The following is a 6,017-nucleotide window of genomic DNA, read 5'->3' on the forward strand; positions in this document are numbered from 1 at the left end:
AAGGCCATAAAGCTTCAGCCTTTAGTAAGATAATGTCTTTTCATCACCTAGAACCTCTTCTTTAGCTTATTTTGGCCCTTTCACCTTGCATGTACATAAAGCGTGAAACTTTATCTAGGAAGTATGCCCCACAAGCTTAGATCTGCAATATGGAGCTTTGGGCTGGCTTAAAATAGTTAGAATGGGGAAAGGACTGAAGGGACTCAGCTAGTCCGATAAAGATTAGCCTTTGAGGGCTTCTGCATAAACTAGGCGAGTTATTAGGATGACTCGACGATTCAGTTAGGGTTTTCTCAACTTTTGGACACGCTTGAACTTGGCGAGTTGTCTGGAAACTCGATGAGTCGACCAGGGTTTTATGACTCTGTGAGTTCTGGAGGAACTTGATGAGTTGGTATACTGTACTCGACGAGTTGGGTCAACATGGACTGTTGACCTTGACCGTTGACTTTCACTTTCACCAAGGGTTGACTTGTTTGACTTCTGAGGGCATTTTGGTAATTTGGATATTTTTGGGAACGGACCATTGATGGTTATAGGTGTCGGAGTTTAGAGTTGTATTTGGAATAGTTTTCAGTATCATTCCGAACTACTTAGAGGTGATTTCTCCTCGTTATATCGACAGGGTCTAAGGCACCAATGTTGGCCGTTATCGGATTGGTATCCAAGTTATTGCATGATATGCTTATTGATTTGCATCCTAGTAGTTAGGATGGTGACATGATTGGTGGCCTGGTTAGGTCGGTATCCTAGAATATAGGATGATGTTATGTTAGTGATTGGATAGGTCTGTGTCCTGGTCGTAGGATGTTGCTATGATTAGTAATCCGTTAGATCGGTTCGACTGTGATGTATGCTAGCATATGATTTCTGTGCACATGTTTGTTTGATTGGGGGTTGGGTTGAGGCGGTCCTGCTTTGTGCTGAAGGACAATATACCCAGGGCGGTCTTGATAGACTGAAGGACCTACAAGAGGGTTCAGTTAGTCTAAAAGCCCGACGAGCGGTCAAGATAGGCTATAGTCCCTGCGAGGCGGTCCAGACGTGTCGAAGGATCGGAGAGCAATCCACATAGACTGAAGGTCTGCAAGGTGGTCCAGTTAGGCTGAAGGCTCATTATGCATCCTATGTTTGTTATATGATATGGTTGTGATTGTATGGCGTTGGTATTTTGGGGGTAACTCACTAAGCCTTCGAGGTTACATTTATCAATTATTGTTTCAGGTACTTTTGAGGATCGCAGGAAGGCGAAGGCGTGATAGTGCACCTCCTTATATTTTCATGATTTGATTATGGGGATACACTGATGTTAACACTATTTTGAAAACAAATTGTAATAACTTAACGGTTTTAAATGTTTTAAAAAGTTTTAAATTTGCTTGAATTTTTGGGTGTTACGTGGCAGTCATTTGGGATCCTTATGTGGAGTAGTCGTTGACTGGGAGATGCTAAGCCACTTGCAGTGGGATTAAATGATCTCAGAATAATCAATTTGACTATGTTGCACACCTATCATCTGTGTCTAAACATTACAGAGATGGAACCTCTACTTGAAGGATTATTGGTACTATATGCTATGACGGGCATTCGACATCTAGATATGGTAAGTGAATTCATTAGGTTGGTAAAATAGAGATAATTAGGACTGGAAGTTGTTATTCGATCAGCTATTCGATAAGGAATTGGTACGGTAATGGTTTAGCAGGGGCAGTCTGTCGAGGAGTCAGACCAATGTAGATTTCAAGACTCAGAAGGGTAGATGTGGTGCTCTGTAAGGGATTAAGGATTCGTTCTCCTTGGGTTTAGAGAGTTCTATTAGCGTTGGTTTCAATTTCCTTAGGAAGGTTGTGGTATTCACGGAATTGTGGCTGTGTTGCTCAGGTTTCCTGGTATGCCGGGATGGTAGTGAATGATTTTGAGGACGAAATCTAATTTAAGTGTGTGGGGGGGGGGGGGTCGGGGGGATTTGTAACGCCCTGTTCTGAATCGATTCCTAATTCGAGGTTACGGCCCGAAGAGCAATCATCATAAGGATTAGGGCCTTTAAAAAGGTAAGATTTAGCCCATTTGGATGTGGGTAATGTACATATGTGGCCCAATAGTTTTGTTTGCATTTGCAGTTAAAGGGTAATTAAAATCGGTATGTAGTGTTTCAGACTTCTTTTATGAATTATGGATTTTAGTTCGATGTGTTTTAAGTGAAAAGTAATTAGATAGTGTTGTTGACCTCCTCAATATCTTAATGTGGATATAAAGAACGTCGAAAATGGAGTTAGAACGAAGAAGTTATGAACATTTGAAGTTTGGGTGGTTTTGGGCCAACCTGAGTGCGATGGGTGTACAAAAAGGTGTACATTAGGCGTACTAATGAAATCTTGAGTATGTTGGGCGTACCAAGAGTACGTTGGGCATACGCAATCAGTGCCTAAACCCTATTTTCGTGGTTTAAGCCCTATTTAAGCCCTTTAACTCCCCAAGCCTACTCCATTCTCAGCCTCCACCCTTCCAACACCCTTTTCATGAAACGCTAACCCTAGATGAACATTGTGAGCTAAAAGAATCTGATTTTGAGTGCTTTGTAATATGCATGGTGCACCTTGGAGAAGAAGGAATTTCTTGTAGAAGTGTTGGTTGCATTGGAGCTTGTACATCTAGACTTTGTTCACCTTGATTTATCTTCTATAGGTATAAAGTTTGAATCTTGATAATGCATCTGTTAGATCTAGTTAGTTTTGGATGTTATGAGCTTGTGGTCATTTTAGTGCATAAAGTTTAGTTCATGAAAGTTTGTGGCCTTGCTATGGATAAATTTGGAAACTTTATCCATCTAAACATCATTGTGATTCAGATCTGAAGGTTGTAGACTTGGAATTAATGGACTAAGTTGAAAAAGATACACTTTTGGTCCCAATTGGTGCTTAAAGACTAGATCTTGGTGGTTTGGACTATTCTAGTGGAGAAAGTTGGAAACTTTATCCATTATGGAGCTTTTAAGATGCAGAAAAATGTAATCTTGATCCTTCTATACATTCTATGAGAGTATCATGATGTCTTAATGGATTAATAAGTTAAGTTTTTAGCTTTTGGACCTTTTCTAGACATCGAAAGTCGTCAAATATGGAAACTTTATAACTTAGAATGATGTTGTGGGACTAGATCTGAGTGTTGGATGAGTGTTAGATGAAAGGACTTAAGAGATCTGAGTGTTGGATGAAAGGACTAGATCTGAGTGTTGTATGTATGGTTTATATGGTAGTGGGCTAACACCATGTGGGGTTCCCATGGCACCCGGAGTAAGACCATGGAAGGTTTCCACGATTTCTTTTTATGTTTATATGCATGGCTTATGTGACTGATATGGCTTATTTGATTATGTTGATTGTATGGGGTATGTTATGGGGAACTCACTAAGCTTTATGCTTACAATTTTGTTTATGGTTCAAGATATCATTGGTTTGGAAAGGAAGGATCGGCTTGATCGTAACTCACACACCCGTGTTTTCCGGATTATGTCATTTTGGGATGTAACTCTGATAAATGTTTCAAGTAAGCAATGTTTTTGAATGGTTAGATTAAGTAACATTCATGTTTGACTATAATGAAAAATAAAATTTTTACACTGGATTTTTAGACTGTTACAAGTCGGTATCAGAGTCTTGGTTTGAGGGATTCGGACATACTCTTGAGTGTGTTTGAACTCAAACTGAGGATTTGATAAATTTTTTAATATATATATATATATATATATATATATATATATATATATATATATATATATATATATATATATATATATATATATATATATATACCATCTTATTAAGCATACATAATAATGTCTTGAATACAAATTATAAAGTTTAAATTAAAATCAAATGAGGGATCTCTTAAAAGGTTGTCTTAAAAACAACTTTCACAACATGATTTACAAACACTTTAATAGTTAGCTAATTTGTTTATTGATAACTTTAAATTTCACACAGATAGCCACATATATCCTCTAAATTTTATTGATCTAACGGATGGAATTTATTTAAAAAACATAAATCGGATCCAACGAATTCATAACAAACACAAAGAATCGATGGAATTTTGACTCGGATTGTCACCGTGTTTTCAATTGCTTTAAAAGCAAAAGACCAACAACCATTTCCTTACTCCTTTTATTCGTTTTCTCTCTTCAAAAAAATTTTCACACGTCATTATCTAATGCAGGATACTTTACCCTTCCTCAATTCTATGGAGTAACTTCTGGAAATATAGCAACTCCAACAAACTGAGAGACGTTTGATTTTTGTAGGGCTTCAAGAATATGGCGTCTACATTCTTCAAAAAGTGCTTTCTCCTGCTTCATGAAGGATAGGATTTGTAGTTGTTGTTATTCTTGGAGCTGAAAGAGCACAAGAAAAGGTTATAGTCGAGCAAAACAAATTATTGTTTATTTCTTTATTCATATTGTATTGTAAAGAGGAGCAAAGCTTGTTGTTTTTTCCATATATTGAGAGATGTTGCTGGTGTTTAACAGATTAATCAATAAATCGTTGGTTTTCTTAAAAAAAAATACATATGTTTTCTCAAATAATAATTAAACAATCGGTACCCGTTTACTCAACAAAGTGCATACCACATATGATTCCCATTTAAGTCATCTAATACCAACTATGATTTCCATGTAAAACTGTTAAATTAGTTAAAGGCGTCTAACCTGTTTTGAATGAAAAACATAAAGAGACCATTGTCGCTGATGTAAATGGCGGTGTCAAACCTTTGTTTCCAATTCCATTAAAAAATTTAATTCCTTCAACTTCCTAACGATCTGTTTCAGAAACATCACCGAACTAACATCGAGCCACACCCTCACTTTACCTTCACTGCCAAACACACTCCTTCCATCACCTTCTTGCCCCTTGACCTGCACTGGTTTGTTTCGGTTTCCTATCAGATCCAGTTTGGTGTGAATATGTATTGAGCTGGTTCAGTTTGACTGAAGATCGATATGGATTGAAGAGTAAGTAACACAGATTCCAAAGAGAGGAGTTGACGACAGTTGCAACGATGACAAAGCTGGAATATATGGTTGTTGTAATGGAATCGGAGGAGATGGCGTCGATGGTGGCGTTAATGGAGTTGGAAAAGTGGCGCCGTTTATGAAGGTGGAAGAAGTGAAGTTATGGTAGTGTTAATACCGCCGCTACCATAACCGTTAACCACACTCAAGAACCGTCCTTTACGGCCAGCCACCAAGTCTTCCACCGTGAAACACCATCTCCACCGATTACCAAGTGAAGAATCAAATGAAGAAAAGATGAGGGAGAAGAAAACAAGGCGTAACCTACTTTTGTTTCTTTGGCTGCACAAGTGAAAGTACAATTAGGGCACAAGAGTTGATTTTAGTGTAGGCTAAACATATTAATTTGGGCTTATTTACTTGTGAGCTAAACGATTTAATGGGTTTGATATTGTTATTAGTTTATTTTTTTTTTCTATAAAAAAAACGTGTCTTTGTATTTTTAAATACAAAAGAAAAATATATTAAAATTTATTTTTCTATTATTTAAATAAATGCAAATATATGATTTGTTTTATTAAAGTTATTATATATATATATATATATATATATATATATATATATATATATATATATATATATATATATATATATATATACATTTGCATTTGATAAGATTCTAAACAATTAATATTATTATATATGACTCTCTTTCATTTTCAATATTGTTATTTACTACATTTCCAATGCTTATGTCTATAAATTTTATTTGATGTTTGTTTTTGACTGTTTAAGAAAACAGCTTTCTTTTAAAAGATTACACTTAAAATAACTATCAAAATATTTCACGACTTTTTAAATTAAAATGTCTTAGTAGAAAGAAATAATTTTATAACGACAAAATAACTATACTAAATAATATTAAATGACAATATTCATTGTAATGATTTTTTTAATATAAATAATTAAAAAATATTAAAATATTGAATTTAGTATGAGTGTTACGTTA

The 6,017-nt window shown here is 35.7% G+C and overlaps 1 long non-coding RNA gene across 1 annotated transcript; it reads right to left on the reverse strand.

Annotated features, from left to right (window-relative positions):
- Positions 1-3,984: 3,984 nt before the first annotated feature.
- Positions 3,985-5,409, reverse strand: LOC145003437 (uncharacterized). The gene is made up of 2 exons (XR_013661963.1): positions 4,706-5,409; positions 3,985-4,390 (listed from the first exon to the last, which is right to left on the reverse strand). It is a non-coding gene; the product is annotated as an uncharacterized LOC145003437 (long non-coding RNA).
- Between the last annotated feature and the right edge of the window lie 608 nt (positions 5,410-6,017).

The sequence above is a fragment of the Lactuca saligna genome, chromosome 6, assembly GCF_052625555.1.
Source record: "Lactuca saligna cultivar CGN05327 chromosome 6, ASM5262555v1, whole genome shotgun sequence".
NCBI lineage: Eukaryota > Viridiplantae > Streptophyta > Magnoliopsida > Asterales > Asteraceae > Lactuca > Lactuca saligna.